The sequence below is a fragment of the Triturus cristatus genome, chromosome 8 (genome assembly GCF_964204655.1).
Source record: "Triturus cristatus chromosome 8, aTriCri1.1, whole genome shotgun sequence".
Classification (NCBI taxonomy): domain Eukaryota; kingdom Metazoa; phylum Chordata; class Amphibia; order Caudata; family Salamandridae; genus Triturus; species Triturus cristatus.
Window position 1 is genome coordinate 1583774124 of NC_140591.1, and position 22051 is coordinate 1583796174.

Consider the following 22051-nt stretch of genomic DNA (forward strand, 5'->3'; position numbering starts at 1 on the left):
TTGATCACCTTGAGCGGTCATGGAGATTGTTCCCAAGTTCCATGCCTCGGAGGAGGTGGTCAGTAACATTCCTAGTTTTTTAGGCCATTTTCCCAGCTGGCTCTAGCTTGCAGCCAGTTAGGATTTCTATGTTTGAGGTGTTTCGTTGGAGGTCCCTGTGGGGATCATCAGTGTAGTTGTAGGGAGTAAGGCTGAAAGAATTGATGAGTTCTGGGAGGGGTTTGATGGATGGATCTGAATCTGTGAGAAAATGTATCTGTGCAGTGGGGGTCTAAGGACTTCCCAGTCAGGATAGGACGGAGAAGGATCAAGGGTCATCCTATGCAGTGTGGGAGGGTCTAGGGCCTTCCTGTGCAATGGCAATCGAGGGTCTTCCTATGCAAAGGGGGCGTCAGGACCTTCTCTTACGAGGGGAGTGCCAGGACCTTCTCTTGCAGAGGGATGTGCAGGGCCTTTCCAAGTAGTGCTGGGTGTCATGGACTTCCATTAGGAGAACCAACTCCCTCCAGGTCATGGCGAACACTGTGATGTCCTTATGCATTATGGGGGTTGTAGTCTTATTTTGCTTCCATTGAACTAATTAAAATAACACATCTGAAATCATTGATTTGTATGTGAAAAGATGGGGAATTGAGACTGTAATTACCTGAAGTGAGGTGATCTCTCTAACTTTGCAACAAGAGTGTCATTGTGCTAAGCAGGGCGCAAATCAGGGGTACACGAGGGTAGACGGCGTCCACCCACTATTTTTGCAGGATGGACGAGTTGTGCCACGCTGAAATATGGTGAACTCGTCCTGGTTTAATATTCACACACCGAGACACATTCAGCAGCACCTGCACATTGTCTGCTTTTGTTCGTTGTCTGCTTTTGTTGTGAGTAGTGAAGAAGCTTTATTATTTTGAACTTGAGCTGGACATTAAACAAAGGCTGTAGTTAAGGGGCCATCTCGCTTCCTTTTGTTCCCGTATCTTGGCTTGGAGCTATCTGGAACCTCTCACCTAAATGCAGATGCAATTGAGGGGAAACGAAGGCACACAACGTATTGTCACTTTACAAGTACTTGTTAGAGTCATGTGTTTGACTTTGGTCAGATCCTGTAAATAAGAGGTATTTATGCACTGTCAGAATGTCAGATGTTTTGGTCGGTTCCAGTATTTACGCAAAGAACATTTTAAATATCACTATTTGGTTTTATTTCTTTTATAGGGCTACTCATCCCATTGCAGGTGTCGGAGCATTATACGTCGCACATACACATTATACATTGCCAGAAAATCATATAAGTTGGAAATCCATGTACAGGACATGTTTCATAAGACAGGGAGGTTTACAAGGTGTAGGAGTCACATGTTCTTTATATCTCACTGTGCTATATTGGAAGGATTACAATTTATTAACTGCAAGTAGCAAAAAGATCTCTGTGTTAAAAGCAGTAGCTCACTTATCTATCTACATAAAAGAACAAGCATTGGCATAGCCAATAGGTCTCGCCTATGACGTTGCCAATATGTTTTAGCTACATGCTACACTAGTGTAGTTGCTAATCAGTACGGGTAAAAGTTATTGGTGTAACTGGGCGTGGGGTGAAGTGTTCTAAATTGAATAGGCTGTAGTGCTATGGAGTGGCTTGTCCCAAATGGGACCCTGGGGGAGCTGTGGGCGGGGCAGTGCATGCACACACCGCACAGAACACTCCACAGCCATTAAAGCCTATACTTTACATAAACTCTCTGGAAACAGGTTTGGGTGACACCATGCAAACTCAGGGCACCAGTCCTCTTTCACTGGAGTTGGTTAATCCTGAACCGTTTCGATGAACAGTAAAGCACCCTCAAAATAGTGGTTCTCTGGGAAGGGTGGTTTGAAATGGGTTACCCAGGAAACAATGTTCCAGATATTGCGACCTTACAAGCTGGAGAGGTACCCCCTTAGTTGGTTATGGTGGCTGGTACGGGCGCCCCTGCAGAGCTCTGTGGGTGATGCTGATTGATGCAGCAGTGGACATGACTCCGGCTCAGCCACAGGGGTAGAATTGCCATGTCTGACGTATAAAACAGGTGCTATGTCCATTAAAAACAAGCCAAAGACACTCTTGCGTTCCTGAAGTGGCTGCCATGCTGAAAAATGAAGCGCTGTGGCTGTGAAGTGGGTGCTGCGCTGACCAAGGGAAATGAAACCCGATCACTTGTCTCTGAAGTGCTCCTTCAGAATAAAAAAAAAAACAAGCCTGAGACACGCTTGCGTTGCCAAAAGAAGCCCCAAAAAAAACACCACCACATAACGCAAATGAGTTGTTAAAAAAATATACACAGGATGGATGAAAGAGATCAAAACCAGTAGAATGCAACAGGAGCCAATAGAAGCGCACATATTTATTGGCTTTAGCGTACAATTTACAACAAGCGGGCACTGTGCAGAAAAAGATAAAGGCCCGTGGCCTCCCGAAGCGGATGCTATGCTGGAAGAGGCATTGCGGTGGCCGTGAAGTAGGTGTCGCACTGATCAAGGGAAACAAAACACAAACACTTGTGTAAAGTGCTCTTTCAGAATTAAAAAAATAGTTCCTGAGCCAGTAACTAAAATGGGGCAAGTGGCAGGTTACAAGTAATGGGGAGACTGCTCTATGGGAGTGAACAACCGACGAAAAGGAGGGACCAATAGGAAAGATTAACCACTTGGAAGCAAGGATTTTTAAAGGACACTGACATAAACAAATGAAAAGCAATGGGCGGGCTGTAAGCTCACAAAATATATACATGTCTTGGCGAAACAGCTCAAGCGTTGTCTAGGCTCTCCCTAAAAACTGTCATCTGCATGTTACATGATCCGCATTACAGGAAAGGCATTAACCCTCTATGCTTGTTTGATTCAAAACTGGGATACACAAGACACAACTCTCCAGCAAATGCATTAACTACCAAAGTTATGTTATCAATGTTATTATTCCCTGAGATTTATGGGGCCCACGAAGCTCTCTACAGCAGGTGCCTTAACCCCATAAGATATTTTGAAATGCAGACTTTGCAACCAATTTTTCAGAACTGAGTTATTGTCATGTTTCTCCTGGTGTCAATGTGTTTGTGGCAGAGCTTTTGAAGAATAAATGTATAAATTGACTTTTTTTGGACAATCCTGACGCAAAATCTAATTTGTTAAATCTTGTAATGTTCTCGAGACCTGCTTAACATCCGAGACGCACCCACGGACCCTTCAGCTGCCTCGCCTGCAAGTTCACCTGCATCCGGACCTGCCCCGCACCAGCACCCGCCAAGCCGAACACCAGCAGCAACCACCTCAAGTGCATCCTGCTCAACACCCGCTCCGTCCACAGACACGCCATCGAACTCTGGAACCTCCTCGACACCACATCTCCAGACGTTGCCTTCCTCACGGAAACCTGGATGAACGACTCCTCAGCGCCCGACATCGCCATCGCCATCCCAGAGGGATACAAGATCACCCGGAGAGACCGCGACAACCAGACTGGAGGAGGCATCGCCATCGTCCACAAGAACACCATCCGCATCACGACCAACACCGACGACACCCTGACTACCGCCGAACACCTACACTTCCAGATCCACACCGACCCTAAGACCACCCTCAGAGGCACCCTGATCTACCGACCCCCGGGACCACGCACACCAATCAGCGAAGACATCGCCGACTTCATCAGCCCGCACGCCCTCCCCTCCGCTGACTACATCCTCCTGGGGGACATCAACTTCCACCTGGAGAACAACAACGACCGCAACACCACCACCCTGCTTGACAACCTCGCCAACCTCGGACTCAAGCAGCTAGTGTCCACCCCCACCCACCTCGCCGGTCACACACTCGACGCCGTCTTCTCATCCAGCAAAGACATCACCTTCAGCCACGCCACTGGACTCCACTGGACGGACCACAGCTGCGTCCACTTCACCTTCAGAAGAACCACGATCCACCACCACCAGCAACGGGATGCTCGAAGAAGCTGGAACAAGATCACAGCCGACCAGCTCGCCGCTTCCCTGAGCCAGCACCCTCCAGCCAGCTCAGCGAACCCTAGCCAGGCCGCCGACAACCTCACGAAGTGGATCAGCACCTGCGCGGACGAACTCGCCCCACTGAGGACCCCGCCCAGCAGACCCGGCAGCAAGAAGGCCCCATGGTTCACCGACGAACTCAAGAGCTCCAAGAACTGCCGAGCCCTCGAGAAAGCCTGGAGAAGGGAGCCAACACCGGACAACATGACCACCCTCAAGCTCGCCACCCGGAAGCACCATCAACTAATCCACGCCACCAAGAAAACTGCATTCAAGGACCGGCTGGACAACAACGCACACAACTGCAAGGAACTCTTCAACATCGTGAAAGAGCTCTCCAACCCCAACGCCGGAAACAACGACATCACCCCATCGCAAGACCTCTGCAACTCCCTCGCCTCCTACTTCCACAACAAGATCGCTGACATACACAACAGCTTCATCCCACAAACAACGCCCCCCACGACCGCACCAACGCCCCCCACCACCACCCTCAGCGCCTGGACCCCGATCAACACAGAAGACACCATCCGCACGATGAACTCAATCCACTCCGGATCTCCGACCGACCCCTGCCCTCACCACGTATTCAACAAGGCCGACGCTGTCATCGCACCCCACCTGCGAGACATCATCAACACCTCCTTCGACACCGCCACCTTCCCTGAGAGCTGGAAGCACGCCGAACTCAGCGCTCTACTAAAGAAACCAACAGCGGACCCCACCGAACTCAAGAATTACCGCCCCATCTCGCTCCTCCCGTTTCCAGCCAAAGTCATCGAGAAGACAGTCAACAAGCAGCTGGCCGCCTTCCTCGAGACAAATGGAACCCTCGACCCCTCACAGTCTGGCTTCCGAGCCAACCACAGCACCGAGACCGCCCTCATCACTGCCACCGATGACATCCGAGCCCTGCTGGACAACGGAGAAACAGCGAGCGGCCCTCATCCTCCTAGACCTCTCCGCGGCATTCGACACTGTCTGCCACCGCACCCTAGTGCAGCGCCTCAGCAACGTCGGAATCCAGGAGAAGGCACTGGAATGGATCATCTCCTTCCTCGACGGAAGGACACAGAGAGTCCGCCTACCACCGTACAAGTCAGAGGCCACCGAAGTCATCTGCGGCGTCCCCCAAGGATCCTCACTCAGCCCCACCCTCTTCAACGTCTACATGAGCCCCCTTGCGGCCTTCGCAAGCCAACACAACCTCAACGTCATCTCCTACGCCGACGACACCCAGCTGATCCTCTCCCTGACCAACGACCCCGCCGCCGCCAGAGCCAACCTCCACGAAGGGATGAAAGACGTAGCCGAGTGGATGATGACCAGCCGCCTGAAACTGAACTCAGACAAGACGGAAGTCCTCATCCTGGGCTCCTCGCCCTCTGCCTGGGATGACTCCTGGTGGCCCCCCGCCCTGGGCACCGCACCCAAACCGACAGACCACGCACGAAACCTGGGCTTCATCCTGGACTCCTCCCTCTCCATGACCAGACAAGTCAACGCCGTCTCCTCGTCCTGTTTCAACATCCTGCGCATGCTACGGAAGATCTTCCGGTGGATCCCCACCGAGACCAGGAAGACGGTCACCCAGGCCCTTGTCACCAGCCGACTGGACTACGGCAACGCCCTCTACGCCGGAACCACCGCCAAGCTCCAGAAGAGACTCCAGCGGATACAGAACGCCTCAGCCAGACTCATCCTCGACATCCCCCGAAGCAGCCACATCTCCGGACATCTGAGAGACCTGCACTGGCTCCCCGTCAACAAGAGAATCACCTTCCGTCTCCTCACCCACGCACACAAAGCCCTACACGACCAAGGCCCGAGCTACCTCAACAACCGCCTCAACTTCTACGCTCCCAAACGCCATCTCCGATCAACCAGCCACGCCCTCGCCGCCGTCCCCCGCATCCGAAGAGCGACAACAGGAGGAAGGTCCTTCTCCTACCTGGCCGCCAAGTCCTGGAACTCCCTCCCGACCGACCTGCGCCTGACCCAAGACCACCTCTCCTCCAGGAAGAAGCTCAAGACCTGGCTGTTCGAGCAGTAGCGGCACCCCCCCCCCAATCCCCCCCCCCCCCCCCCAGCGCCTTGAGACCCTCCGGGTGAGTAGTGCGCTTTATAAATGGCTTTGATTGATTGATTGATTGATTTTTCAGAACTGAGTTATTGTCCTGTTTCTCCTGGTGTCAATGTGTTTGTGGCAGAGCTTTTGAAGAATAAATGTATAAATTGACTTTTTTTGGACAACCCTGACGCAAAATCTAATTTGTTAAATCTTGTAATGTTCTCGAGACCTGCGAAACATATGTATGAGGTCTTAACATCTGATGTCACTTGTGATGTCACTCCCTTTGAGGTTATTAGCTGTAATGCCACTTCCTGTGATGTCACTTCCAATGGAATGCGCCTTGATGTCACATGCTGTGATGTCAGGCGCTATGATATCACTTGCATACTGTCAAACTTGGTTAGCCCCCCGCCTCTCTTTTTAGGTCTCGCTTAGGCAGCACTTGCGCTGTCTCTTCGAGACATACTTTATTCACGATATGGGCATAAAGGTCCGCCCACTTTCCGTCCCTCTTTTTAATTGGCTCCTGTCCCTGCCCTTTGTAAATAGGGGCTTTTCATTGGTCACTAGGCTTAGTAGTCCCTCCTTAGTACCGCCTTGTCTCTTCTTGTAACCTCCCATGATGACACCCCTGTTGCATGTGTTATATCTCCCTAGGTTTTAATTACAGTCTCACATTTTAATTACAGTCTCAGAGCTCTATTTTCTTAAAGGGCTTCAGGCAGGAGGACACAAGCTTGGTCCTAAGCAAGGTTGACAGTGGTTACTTTACTCACTAATCAGTCAGAGAGAAGGATGCACTCCTTTTTCATCCAAAGGTATTTCCATTTACTCTTAGAGAATGCGTGCGTTGCTGTAGTGAAGTGCCTTGCCCAAATGACACTACAGGTTCTAACACATATTTGAAAGTGAAAAATCGCCCCACCCTCAGCCGCACTGCTGCAATGCGCTACATTTTTTGCGCCAGTTCATTGAAGTTTTCTACAAGTATTCCGTGTTTTCCAATATTCGAATTTCAAACTTTTACTTTCAAGCGTTTAATCCGATCCACACGCGGACATACTTATGCCATTTCCCAAGCTTCTTATGTTCCTGTAGTGCCCAACCGGGCCTCATACTGAAACACGACTAGTGCATTGTTCGGTCCAGGCAGTATTTATTAAAAACCCGATGCATTTCAGGCCAAAGCCCTTCTTCAGGGGTAACTATAAATAACAATAAAATATTTACCATTAGCATGTTATACATTAGAATATGGAAAGTACATACATTTTATCTGTTACTTGTTGACTGTTAACCATGCGTTATTAAATTCCTCACCTAAAAAAAAATATCCTATGTCACAATCTATTACATCGGTGCTCAACCTTTATATTAATAACTCAAAAGATGCTCCCCTTCTTTTAGAATGACAATGATTTCATCACCATTCACTATATAACTTATTCCAGTATTTCTAACCTTTGCTGAAGGGACGGTGGATTAAGTAAAATTAAGAAACGTGGTTGTAAACGATGGACGTGAGTGGGAATAATGATTGATAAGTAAAGGTTGGAAATACTGGAAGAAGTTATATAGTGAACATTTCCAATGCAATAGGTCTCACATTTGTTAAATTTAGAGCTGTTGGCGTTGAAGATGATAATGTTTTTTTACTTTTGCTTTTTTATACCATTGGCAATAGTGCTAAGCAAATATAATAACTCCACTGCAAAAAAAAAACCCCAAAAAGTAAAAAACATTGTTATTTTCAACGCCAACAGGTCTAACTTAAACAAATCTTAGACCTATTGAAGTGCAAATGCTTCTTTAGGACTTATGCCTGGCGCTGAGTCTATTCCATGAAAAGGGGGAGGCTCAACGCGTGGGGGGAGGGGGGGGTAATGGGTCATGTTCACTGGGGGGCGGGGGGGGGGGCGGAAAGGCAGTGGTGCTCAGCGTTCAAATGCACAATGGATAGCAGAGGCTTTCTGGGCAGGGAGGGCAGGGGTGCCAGGCCCTACCCTTGTAGGATGGGGTGCCTATGGTGAGCAGGCTTTGTCCAAGTCTGTCCTTATTTCTCATCGTGTCCACGTAGATTTTACGCATGTCCTATTAGGGGGGGTCGACTGAACACGGAGGGGGCAGGCTTGTATGTGTTCCAGTGCAGGATTACTTGTCAGCCTTTTCAGGAATCAGTCTTACTAGCACATATGCTAGTCTGTGTAAAAGTGCCATTCAGTTTGTTCTCCTCACTGTCTCGTGTGTGCTGGTCGGCGCTGTGTGCGCCCCTCCGCCGATGAGAAACGTCCCTGTTTTGGGTTTTTAAACTCGCCCCCCCCCCCCCCCCCCCCCCGGGTGCCGGCGCTGTCCCGTGCAGAGGGAGTGGCAGGAAGGGATGCTGATGGAGCCGCGCTGCCGGTGCTTCCCACGCCTCGGCCCGCCCCTGCAAGGGTTAACTCGCCCCACCTGCGGATCGCAGGAGCCCAGGGTGCTTGGCTAAACACATTTTCTAGTCTGTGGGCTGGAAGGTGTGGACTGGAGATGTGAATCAGTGCATTCCTGGAGGAGGAGGGCGTGGGCGCCCAGCTGAGCGCCTGCTACCTGGCCTGTTGGCGGCTGCGTGGGGTCAGGGCAGGGTGGGCAGAGGCTGGAAGGAGCGAGGAGGGACCGCTGGACCGCTTCACCCTGCGCCACTCCAGGCTGCGCAGAGCAGAGGGTTGCCAAGGTGACGCGGCACGGAGTGGTGCCCGTACAGGTGAGCGGGGTGGGGGTGAGGGGGGGGGGCACAGGGTGGACTCCCGCGGCTGCAGGCAGAGGGTGGTACTCCCGTGGCTGCTGGTGGCCCCATGGCTCCCCCCACCAGATGTGCATGTGAGAGGGGCGGGGTGGCCTCCAGGCACACCTTGCGTCCGAGGGCGCAGCCGGGCAGAGCACCCTGACACCGGTAGGAGGGGTGCAGCCAGTATGAAGGCAAGCAGCCGGGCCATTGTGGGGCTGAGCAGGAGGGGACCGGGGCTTTAAAATAATTATATTTACATAGCGCTTACTACCCCTGACGAGGCGTCGAAGCGCATTTTTTCAGGCGAGTAGCACGCTACTCCGGAAACCAGAAGCGATTAGCCATGGCATTGTATGAGTTGTGTGGACACACGCACGCACTGCATACACCCACACACGCACTGCGCACGTTGTGTACACCCGCACGCACAAACGTACACCGCAGTTACACACAAAATACACACCAAAGGTAGACGCACAACTAACAAACCACCCGTGGGCACCTGTGCACGTAGGGCAAAACATCCATGCCTGCTGCCAAACACTCACATCACACCCATGCAAGAAGACATCACACATGACAAACGCATTACACCTACACATAACGTACACCTAGTCAAAACACACCACAGACTCAACCCCTGCACCCAGCACCAATATATATATAACACACACCACACCTACATAGAAAACGCACAAACCACAGATACAGGTAATACACAACACACATCACGCCCCCCACCACATGCACACACAGAGTAGGTGCGTCCCTGCTCCCATAGCACACACATCGCATACCCAGCCACACCACACCACACCACACACAATCCCTCCCTCTGTGCCTCTCCGCCTCCAGGAAGGTGGGTAACCCTCCCCTACCCCCCTTGCTGGCGGGAGGGAGACGCTTGCTTGTCTGGGGGTCGCTGGCATGTTGAGGATAGAGCCGTTTTTTCTGTAAAACCCGTTGTTCGTTGCTCCACTAACCCGCGCTGTTTGAAGAGTTTGTGTTAACCCTTTCGCGCCCTATCTTTCTTGCAAGTTCCCGTGTTGTGTGATTCACCACCAGTGTGTGCACGCGCCCCAGCACCACCCGCACAACTGCAAAATCACCCTTCCTACGACACAGCTCAGCTCGGCTCTAGTGTGACCGCAGGGGTGTTTCACAAGTCGGGCTGGTTTCTGGTGCGTTGGCTGCCCGAGCCCACTCGGCTCTCTGTGCTCAGGGTCCTGCAGGGCCGGGGCGCTGAGCCTGGAGGGGTATGGGGTGCCCCGTTCCTACCCATGAATAACCCATGTGGCCTACTTTAGCCTGTGTGCTCTGTGTCTTCATGGAGTAGGGTTTGAGTCGCAGCATGTTATTTCTTCTGGTGCTGTGTGGTGGAAAAACGTCTGTTGATATGTTTAATCTGTGCACACAGATTGAGGGTAGAGGCTATAGATACCGCACTATGACAAATGAAGAGTGTTTTCTTTAAGTAGAGCTATTACAGTGCAAAGAACCAAGGAACACTGCCCTCTACGTTCCTTATCAGGACAAAGCCCTGTTACAACATTTCATTCAAAAAGGTTCAGCACCGTTTCGATAGTAGTCAATAAATGTTCAAAGAAATGTTCAAGACGTCAGTCATTTTCTTGAGAAGATTCTCCTTTTTTATTATTGTGCAGTCACATGGAAATGAAGGGTCATATTCACATTTGACATGAAGGATCTTTAGCCGACGCGTTTCGTCTCGTACAAGGAGACTTCTTCTGGTAGGGTATGATAGCCCGTATCTACTGCTCTCGATCTTCACTCAAAAGATCGAGAGCAGTAGATACGGGCTATCATACCCTACCAGATACTTACTTGTTGGATTATCCTTGAATTGTGTTGAAAACCTGCTTTACTGGGTCTATTTTACAAACAACTCACAGTCTGCATCAGCTCATTATTAAAAGAAAGCCCTGAAGAAGTCTCCTTGTACGAGACGAAACGCGTCGGCTAAAGATCCTTCATGTCAAATGTGAATATGACCCTTCATTTCCATGTGACTGCACAATAATAAAAAAAGAGAATCTTCTCAAGAAAATGACTGACGTCTTGAACATTTCTTTGAACATTTATTGACTACTATCGAAACGGTGCTGAACCTTTTTGAATGAAATGTTTAATCTGTTGTCATGCTGTTCTTGTGTTGTTTGTGGTGGCGGTGGCACCTGCAGCAGGATTTATCCGGGTATTTGTGGTGGCACCGTGCAGCAGGATTTATCCGGGTGTTGTTTGTGGTGGCACCGTGCAGTTGGGTTTATCAGGGTGTGTTCTCTGTTGTGGCACCGTGCAGCAGGATTTATCTGGGTGTTTGTGGTGGCACCGTGCAGCAGGATTTATCCGGGTGTTTGTGGTGGCACCGTGCAGTTGGGTTTATCAGGGCGTGTTCTCTGTTGTGGCACCATGCAGCAGGATTTGACCGTGTGTTGTTTATTGTCACATCGTGAAACGAGAGTTATCCGGGTGTTTGTTGTGACACCGTGCGGTTGGGTTTATCAGGGTGTGTTCTCTGTTGTGGCACCGTGGAGTTGGATTTATCCTGGTGTTTATTGTCACATCGTGAAACGAGAGTTATCCGGGTGTTTGTTGTGACACCTTGCAGTTGGATTTATCAGGGTGTGTTGTCTGTTGTGGCACCGTGCAGCGGGGTTTGTCCGGGCGTTCTCTGTTCTGGCACCGTGGAGTTGGATTTATCCGGGTGTTGTTTATTGTCACACCGTGAAGCGAGAGTTATCCGGGTGTTTGTGGTGGCACCGTGCAGCAGGATTTATTCGGTTGTTTGTGGTGGCACCGTGCAGCAGGATTTATCCGGGTGTTTGTGGTGGCACCGTGCAGTTGGGTTTATCAGGGCGTGTTCTCTGTTGTGGCACCATGCAGCAGGATTTGATCGTGTGTTGTTTGTCACATCGTGAAACGAGAGTTATCCGGATGTTTGTTGTGACACCGTGCGGTTGGATTCATCAGGGTGTGTTCTCTGTTGTGGCACTGTGGAGTTGGATTTATCCGGGTGTTTATTGTCACATCGTGAAACGAGAGTTATCCGGGTGTTTGTTGTGACACCGTGCAGTTGGATTTATCAGGGTGTGTTCTCTGTTGTGGCACCGTGCAGCGGGGTTTGTCCGGGCGTTCTCTGTTGTGGCACCGTGCAGTTGGATTCATCAGGGTGTGTTCTCTGTTGTGGCACCGTGGAGCGGGGTTTGTCCGGGCGTTCTCTGTTGTGGCACCGTGGAGTTGGATTTATCCGGGCGTTTATTGTCACACCGTGAAGCGAGAGTTATCCGGGCGTTCTCTGTTGTGACCCCGTGCAGTTGGATTTGTTTGAATGTTCTTGGTTGCGGTGTCATGCAGCCGGTTGTATTTAGGTAAAGGATGCTGCAGGGTTTATCCGGGCAGTGGTCTCTGGTGGGATTTAATGCAGTGCCTTGTTAACCGATGTGTTCTTTGGGTCGTTAGGTGCAGTAAGTTGACTGTGGGGTGGTCTGTGGCATCCACCAGTAGTGTGTCAGCGATGTCCTTAGTTGTGATGTAATGCAGCGATCTGACACCGTGTGATGGTTCTGGTGTGGTTAAACGCAGCAGATTGCCCCAGGCTCGGCTCTTTGTGCGCTGTCATGCAGGTTGTGTCTGTGTGGCGCTCTTTAGTGTGCCTTACTCACAGCAGGTTGTGCCTGGATTATATGGTCTTTGGTGTGCTGTCCTGCAGCATTTTTATCTGAGCGATGATGGTCTCTGGTGTGATTTAATGCAGCACGTTGTGTCTGGACATGTTCTTTGTGTGGGGTGTTCAGCAGCACGTTTGTCCGGGTCTTGGCTTTTGGTTCAGTTTAAGACAGTAGGCTATGCACTGAAGTGTTCTTTGGGGCTGGTTCAATGAAGCCATGTGTGTCTGGCTGTGTGATGCTCTTTTGTGTAATATCTTGCAGCAGGTTGGATTTGCATACGTCCTTTGGTCTGAAAGGAAGCAACTAGTTGTGACTTGTGATACAGGGTTGGTGTGTTTTAATGCAGCACGTTGTCTGTATCTAATTAACAGTTGTTAAAGCACACTTTAACAGAGCTCAATGAATTGAAGGGGGGCAATATTCCAGCTGCTAGCAGCTCTTGTAGATGGCGTAGAATCCTGCATTGGTCACCTCCAGAGCCCTATCACCCCAGATCTTGCCGACATACTCCACTCCCACGAAGCCACTTCTTATAAAGACGTCTTACCATTGTCTGTCATCAAAGCTCTCTCTGGGGATTCTCCCCACACTCCACTGTCAGTGTCTCCCTCACTCAGCACATCTTCACAGGAGCTTTCAAGACAGGCCAGGCCATCCACATTTATAGAAACCCAAGCAAAATCCCGATGACCTCGTCGACTACTGGCCCATCACACGCCTAGCATTGGTTCCCAAGATCATTGAAAACGCAGTCTGCGTTCAATCCCAAGATAACATCAATGCCAACCATCTCCTGCACGACTACCAGTCTGCTTCAGATGACCCCACATCATGGAAACTGCAGCCCGTACAGTGTAGACAATCCCTTCTTGACCACAGATGAAGATGACAAGAAACTACAAATGGAAAGGTGCCCCCGTAAAAATTGCAGTCTGTAGAAATCCAATATATTGCAATATGTGTTTTAATCCTTCTTTACTTTATATCCATATATATATTTTTGTTGTTTGTACAAAGGATGTTCAGCCACAAAGCATATCCAGCCAACACGTTTCGTTAAAGCAACTTTTTTGAACTTCATCAGGGCTGTAAGTTGCATACAAAAAAGACACTTTAATCTGGCACATTTTTAGGACAATATAACACTATGTGCACATACAGAGGAGAAAACGTAACATAGACCGAATGAACGAACATATAATACATATATCAAAGCACAAAGTGCAACAAAAAAGACACAGAAACAATCCAACATGATAATGCTTGCAAGACTCAATACTGAACAACAAAAATGACTAGAACACAGACAAATAATAGATTGCATCACATTACACAGTCATTACCTGCCTGTGCATCAAAAGAAACAGGTAATGCAGTGTAGATTCAAACATGCCAATGCCAGGTGATTAGCAACTCCAGCAGAGTGATACACGACTGCAGCATATTGCAAAGGAATGTGTCAGTGACCCATATCGGGTTAATGAGTCCCCAATTGTCATAATACAGAATAATTTACTGAAACCTGCTCCTAAGTACATAGTGATCTCATACATTATAGGACTTTATCCCCATGAAATGGTCAAATAGGTCTTGTATCTAGTTTTAAGGCTTAATTTTGTGCACAGATAGAATCTGGGAGGTTTGGCATCGTTATGACAGTATTCTGTGAATACTGAACCCTTAGATCTCAGTAGTAAAATATAGTTCAATATTTGAACGAAGGTTGGCTGGATGTTTTGTTGCTGGATGTCCTTTGTACAAACAAGAAATATAGATATATGAATATACAGTACAGAAGGAATAAAACACAGATTTTGCAACATATTTTGGATTTCTTCGGACTGCATTTTTTTCCGGGAGCGCCTTTCCATTTGTAGTTTCAATTTATTTCTGCTGGACGGTGGTACCAAACAGCGGCAGGTACCGGAAAATAAGTGCACAGGGACAACATTTGTTGGAACTTTGAGTGGGGTCCTGTATCTTTGGTCCGTCATTGTCTTCTAAACAGATGATGGTCCCTGCCTCCTGCTATTGCTGGACCTCTCCGTTGCTTTCAACATAGCTGGCCATCCCACCTTCATACTCACACTCGGGTCGCGAATAGGGTTCACCAGCAATCTCCTTCACTGGTTCTCCTCCTACCTTTCCAACTGACACCACTTTGTTCACTTGGGCGCCTCCAGGTCACCAAAGATTCCAATCACCTGGGGGAGTCCCCCAGGGTTCCAAACTGTCCCCTGCCATCTTCAACTGCTACACCAGGAGTCTCCAGCCTTTTCTGTTAGAAGAGCTACTTATGTTCAAAGAAAATCCTCCTGAGTTACTATTATTAGTTGTAGCAGGAACCACATCAGATAAGATTACATTGGTGGCCACCACTTGCAAGATTACAAACCGCGTTCCCCTCCGTGCATCAGGCACGCTGTCAGCAGCATTGTATGAAATGTGTTGTGAATGTGGAATGCCTTTGCATGGGTGAAACATATCAGCCATAGCTGCAATGCACGTGCACCATGTAAATAATAATAATAGTAATAGTCTTCACAGCACTATTTGATTTGTATCACTCAAATATCATCTTTAAATGTGTTTTGGAAATGTAGCCGGTTTTCTCCAAACATCAGCCTATTTATTCCATAACTACACACAATTTAATTTGAAATACATGCTTCTCAATTTATATGTATATCTATCTATCTATCTATCTATCTATCTAGATATATATCTATATATCATATATCTATATTCACTGAAAAAACCATAGGTTTCACACATGTTATAGTTAGCGGAAATTTTACTGATAAAAAACCAATGAAATTCCCCCGTTATAGTTAGTGCAGGCAACTATAACTCACGCGACCGCAATCCTCTGCTGATGCTAATACTGTATTTAGACACTTATTTGCCCATGTCTTCTTCCATACATTTTTAGCTATACATATATTACAAATTTTTTTTTCATAAAGACACATATGTCATCAGCAGAAGATTGCGGTCGCGTGAGTTATAGTTGCCTGCACTAACTATAACGGGGGAATTTCATTGGTTTTTTATCAGTAAAATTTCCGCTAACTATAACATGTGTGAAACCTATGGTTTTTTCAGTGAATTTGCAAGGTTTTTTAAATGCTAATTCCTAACTATAACGTGTGTGAAACCTATGGTTTTTTCAGTGAATTTGTATGGTTTTTTAAATGCTAAGTTACTTTACGCCATTCGTGGCGTGCGCGCCCACTTAACGCAGTTCGTTCCGTGCGCGCACGGTGCGCTTCGCGCACCGCGCGCCCACTTTACGCAGTTAGTGCCGTGCACGCACGGTGGGCACGCGGTGTGCTACGCGCACCGCGTGCCCACGTTACACTAGATGGGCCATGTACGCACGATGCGCTTCGCGCACCGTGCGCACATGGAGGACATATGATGCATTTCGTTTTGAAAGGTAATATTTTAATTTTTCGTATATGTTATAAGCCATGCACAAATGGTGCCCTTCAGGCACCATTTGCACACGGGGTGGAGAGAGTGTGGATAATTTTTTTTTTTATTATTTTTTTTTTAAATATTTTAGTTTAACTTATCTATTATAAGCCATGCACAATTGATGCCCTTCGGGCACCAATTGCACAAGGGGTGGGGAGAGTGTGGATAATTTTTTTTTTTTTATAATTTTTTACCGTACGCGTACGGTAAGCGTAATCGGCGAAATTAGCGAAAAAATAAAAATTCCGTTTTTGGCCTTGGGGGATCTTTGGGGACTCCCTCAACATTGCTATGTGTGTGGGAGCTGTCTAAACAGCCCCTTTACATGTTTTTGTGCTTTATATTTTAAACATCACTCTCAGTGCGAGAGAGAAAATGGCGGCCGCCGCTTCCTGGTTTCGGCCGATTCGAATGTTTACTAAGATCTAAGAGCCAATCAGAATCGCGCTCGCGCACGCCACCGTACGCGTACGGTAAGCGTACCGTAAGCGCACCGTAAGCTGGCTCAGATATATATATTGATTTAAAGGCTATTTTCTCAGAATCTACTGAACAGATTTACACCAAACCTACAAAAGGCACTTCCTTGACCTGAGGACTACCTCTCTGCCAAATTTCTAGTAATTCTGTTCAGCCGTTCGGGCTGTAGCCCTGTCTAAAGGTCCTATGGAAAAATGCATGGGAAAAACGCGTTTTGGGACCCCCCTTTTATCTCAGCCCCCGCTTGACGAATCCCCCCGAGGCTTTCAGGGTAGGAGCGGAGCGTAGCGCCCCACCTATTTTGAAAAATTTGCGAGGATTCAACGACCGGCGCCAAAGTTATTCAAAATAGAATGTTGCGGATTTCCTATGGAAACGTGGTCCTAACTATAACTACCTACTGGCGACCGCCAGTAGGTAATATATAAATATATATATATATATATTATTTGGACCTTGACGCTTGAATAAACTACTTTCATACCAGCTTTTGGAGTCTGTGCCCTGGTGTTGCGCCACAATGGATGCTGATGCATGGGATTTCGTTGGAATATACATATATTATATATATATATATATATATCAACCAAGCAAAAGCTTCTAATTTAGTTCACTGGGCTGCACACAGGAATGCTGTTTAAAGATAGTTGGAGAGCTACTTGTTAGAGAAGCCTGCTCTACTCGCAGATAACGGCATCATGATTCACCAATATGCAAATGATACACAACTCTAACTAAAAGTTTCCTCTGCTTCAGACATCCAACGCCTCAAACACTGCTTGCACATCATCCAGACCTGGATGTTCATCTGAAATTCAATCCAACCAAGATAAAATGTGTGTTTTTTGTCAAGAACAACAAATATACAGTACAAACCTACAAGAACAGTACAAACTCAAGGACGTGAACCTTGATGCTTCGAACCCTAACTCCAGAAATATGTTAGTGTTGTGGGTAACTAATACCCATTATCTATTTTCTTCCTAAAATTCCTCCTGAACCACCCATTATTTTAGGGATTGGGTCCCATACCGAAAGAGTGTCAGAATATATAGACCTATTATAGCTCCTTTGGTTGCAACGCTCCCAACTTATAATTGTGACAAAAAATAATTTCTGAATAAAATTACAAAAATTCCATGGGAAAGTGACTACCTCTTGGTCACTATGGATGTTACACGTTTGTATACCAGTATTGACCACAGCAAAGGTTTGGAAGCAGTGAAGGCTTTTTAATATGCTAAATCAGCGAGTTACTTACAACACTCTAAGATGCTTTAGGAGATGACTGCATTTGTTTTGGAAAATAATTAATTTTTTTGCATGGGAATGTGCTCTTTCATCAGAAACACAGGACAGCAATGGGATCCAGGTTTGCTCCCTCCTATGCTAACCTTTTTATGGGTGTGTATGAGAGGGAGCATGCTGATGTATCTCCAAAACAGGGTTGATTATTGGGGCAGGTATATAGATGAGCTTTTAATGATTTGGAAAGGAACCTTTGAACTTCAAAAATATCATGTATATGTGAATGAAAATGATTTAAGTTAAGTTTGGAATGGCATAAGGAAAGAATTGTGTTTTTAGAAATTGAATTATATGTGGAGGATAATCTGCTATTGTCATGTATGTATAGGAAGCCTACATCAGTGAATATGATTTTGCATGCAGATTCAGCATATGATCGGAAACAGAACAATAACATTCCATTTGGGAAATTTCTTCATGCAAAGAGTAATTATAGTCTTAAGTCAGAGTACAAGAATGAGGAAGGTATCATAGTTAATAAATTTGCTTGAAAGAGGATACATATTTAAAATAGTGGAAAGGGCTAAAAATAGAGCCAATGGTTTGGCGAGATCAGATTAACTTATGACAAGGAGAACATTTGAGAGGGAACAACATAAAGAGAAGATAAGGTTCATAACAATGTTTAGTGTGGACAATTTTTTTTTGAGAGTATAGCAAAATATGGCCACTTTTAAAAATTGATCAAGATTTGAGTACATTTTTAACTGACAAGTCGGCATGTATGACATACGCAAGGGCTCCTACCTTAAAGTCTATTCGGAGTTCCAGTGATACACACACATATAAAGATTGGATTAAGGAAACCTGAGGTGATGATCAAGGGCTTCCAACTCTGCTTGCTGGATGCCAGAAGTGTGGTTCATGTAATTGTCGTATGTTATAGATGGTACCAAAATATTCTTGTGACAGTGACGATAGGAAGACGTCTGAGATTAAAGGTCATAGTACCAGTAAGATCAAATCATGCATTTATTTGATCATATGCAGCTGTGGTTTGAAGTATGTTGGCTTCAGAAGAACGGTCACCCAGGCCCTCGTCAGCAGCAGGCTGGACTACGGAAATGCCCTTTACGTGGGAGCCCCGCCCAAACTGCTGAAGTGACTGCAAAGCATACAGAACGTCTCTGCCCGCCTGATCCGCGACATCTCTCGGCACAGCCACATCACACCCCACCTGAGAGACCTGCACTGGCTTCCCATCAACAAGAGGATCACCTTCAAGCTCCTCACCCATGCTCACAAGGCACTCCACGACACTGGGCCAGCATACCTCAGCAAGACGACTCACCTTCTACACCCCGAACCACCAGCTCCGCTCCGCCGACCATGCCCTCGCTACCGTCCCCCGCATCCGATGAGCGACCTCCGGCGGCAGATCGTTCTTCCACCTCGCCGCCAAGACCTGGAACATCCTCCCCATCCACCTACGACAGACTCTGGACCTACTAACCTTCAGGAGACTACTCAAGACCTGGCTCTTCGAGCAGTAGCTGCACCCCCCGCGTCTTGGGACCCTCACGGGTGAGTAGTGCGCTTTACAAATTTCATGATTGATTGATTGATATTAAACCACTTGAAGGAACGTTCGAGGGAGCACTTGAGAGTCTTTAACTATGAGGATGTAAAGTATCCGATTCTGACCCATTTGAAGGAGAAACAGACCCTGGTACAAAAATATTTGTCTAGTTTATAGGAATTTAACAATTAAAGCTTAAATGGAGAGACGGAGACTTAGACCATGTATTGAGAATGAGCGAAACCTTTTGGATTGATAAACTTAAAACAGTACCAAAGGATTTGAATATTGATAGGGAACTGTTTTCTTTGTTATGTTGTGAGTTAATATTATTGGACTGTGATGAAGTGGGTGTGGGAATGAGTTTTTTGCAATTTAGAGGCAGTATCGTACTTAAAGTCTTAGAAACTCAGGTTATGAAGAACTAGTATTTGGGCACGTACAGATGACCTCCAATGATGAGATAGTTGGTTTGTGTCTATGGTGGGGGGGGGGGGGGGGGGGAGCGGTGGTATTTTATACAAATTTTAAATGCTTTTTCTAATGGAAAAATAATGTTTTTATTTTTCATTATCATTCAGTTCGTATAGTGTTTTCAACAAAACAGGGACTGTCCCCTGTATTGGATAAAGTAAAGTAATTCTTTATTGGGAATCGGGCTAAGAGGTTAAATTCTTTCTTTCATTGCAATGGTTGACGGGAAATGGTGGACCCCTATGTTTGTGTAACAGCGCATGGTGAGACTTGGGCGGGAGACCTTGCAGTATAAAGGCGTAGTCAGTATGGCAACGTGTTCGGCAGCAAACGGATTAGGAGCGCGTTATTCAATGTACGTGTTTGCCTCCTGTTCAGCTAACGTGTAAATTACTGCATTTCGGACTTAAAGTCTATAAGACCATAACTTCATGATAATTTTATTCATAGTCTGGCAACATTTTGTGTTTATTATTCTATAAACTCCATTTACTGGGGTAGAATCAAAATCTATTTAAAGGTAAGAAATATAGAGATCGATTTGAACTGGTGAGTCTTAATCTTCAAGGGCTTTTTTTCGAAACAGAGTTTACTCCCACATCAGCTAGAAATATTGGATTAAACAAAGTGTGTCAACGATCGTTTTTAGTGTAAACGAAATGAAAGGGAACTTGACAGAATATTCATGTTTGATATTTGTAGTCAATGGGCAACTGGTTTTGCAGAATTGGCTCAGACCATGTTCCTGCTGAAGGAGGTTTCTATTTGGAGTCTGCTTCCTCACATGCACACTGTGAGAAGTTGGCCTGGTATATCCTGTCCACTAGTTATAGTGGGCACCTTGTATCAGTCCAAACAACCCCTTATGGTGAATAGGTTAAAGACAACCTTTTTTGAAAGCTATCCTAGTGGGGGACAAAGTCAGATTCCACCTTCCTACACACACCGGCCTTATAGGTCGAGGCTGGACTTTGAAAGAGGGATACCAGCACATTGATTGTTTTCACCTGTCTTTTCGGACGCATTCTGTTGCTGCTGCTTTCATTGTTCTCAGATTTAGTGTCTTTTTAGCATGCCCTCTGTTTTTACACACTATCAGTAGGATGCCCCCATCTGCATTGAAAATGACTTCTCCGCCCTATTTTAATCCACTGGACTGTTTAACCCTGGATGGCATACAAGGCAAAAAGGCAGAAAATCGCAAACTGAACTTTTGTTTTTCATTTTACATGTCTGCCAGGTGTATCTAGAAATACAATCCCATTAGCCACCCCAGGCTTTTTTAAGCGGCAGCAGGTTTCGGTTTTGGCCCTGTAGTTTTACTTTAAGCACTTAGTATGGGTTCAAAAGTCTGAGCACGCAAAGTGATATTGGCTGAGAAAAAAAAAAAGTCGGTTGATTGTGTTACAGGTGAGGTGGTGCCTCTTGAACTTCTTGTTTCACCTGCAAAGCCAAAAGTAAACTCTGCTCACATAGTTTGTGATGATTCACTCTGTCACTTACGTCACGCACATTAGAGACAAGTCCTGACAATGCACATCCTTCCTTAACACAAAGAGAGTGTGCGGGACAGGTGTCGGCTGCAGGAGCGGCACCGGGGCTTTCTCACGCGGACCAGGTACGTGCCAGGTAGCTCACGTGCTCAAAAGTGCTTGAGAGGATTTAAAGTAATATTATAGGACCGACATAAACATACAAGAACCCCGACACCCCTCCAGACGCTTATGGAATTATCATTACGGCTCCCTGTTATCCGTTTTTACTGATTTTTACAGAAACATACAGACAGAAAACCATTTTTTTCTGTCTCTATTTATTTTTAGACGTAGATAAAAATGGAAATTGGATTCTTTTTAAAGTGATTCTAAATGCTGTCAGTCATGACTACCTGGCCAATAGCTGTGCGGATTGACAGGTAAGGGGTTAAAAAAGAAAGGAATTCAAGGAAAGAGCCTTAACCCCTTCCATGCGGCGCGAATTCCGCCGCGGTGCTGACCGTTTCATGCGCGGGCGGGCTCATGACGGAACGGTTCCGTCATGAGCACAGCTCAACCGACGCTCATGACGGAACCGTTCCGTCATGAGCATGGAAGGGGTTAAGCAGCAGCAGATATGCACAAACTTGATACTAAAATGTTCATATTTTGATATATGTGCATTGATTCATCATCTGTGGGTGTTCATATCTTTGACACCTATCAGGCGTTCAAGCATGAATGCATATTTATCGGTTAC

At 46.8% G+C, this 22051-nt stretch overlaps 1 protein-coding gene across 7 annotated transcripts in view; it reads left to right on the forward strand.

Annotated features, from left to right (window-relative positions):
- The window catches only part of LOC146806248 (uncharacterized), a 377938-nt gene that overhangs the window by 198157 nt on the left and 157730 nt on the right, over positions 1–22051 (forward strand). The window contains exon 1 of one of the 7 annotated variants that reach the window (XM_085623502.1): positions 8688–8842. The exons of 5 other annotated variants lie outside the window; for them this stretch is intronic. The gene's annotated coding sequence lies outside the window, so the exon portion shown is untranslated. Of the gene's footprint in view, positions 1–8687; positions 8843–19228; positions 19348–22051 lie in introns of those variants that run through there. One more of the 7 variants, XM_085623503.1, reaches the window with a different exon arrangement.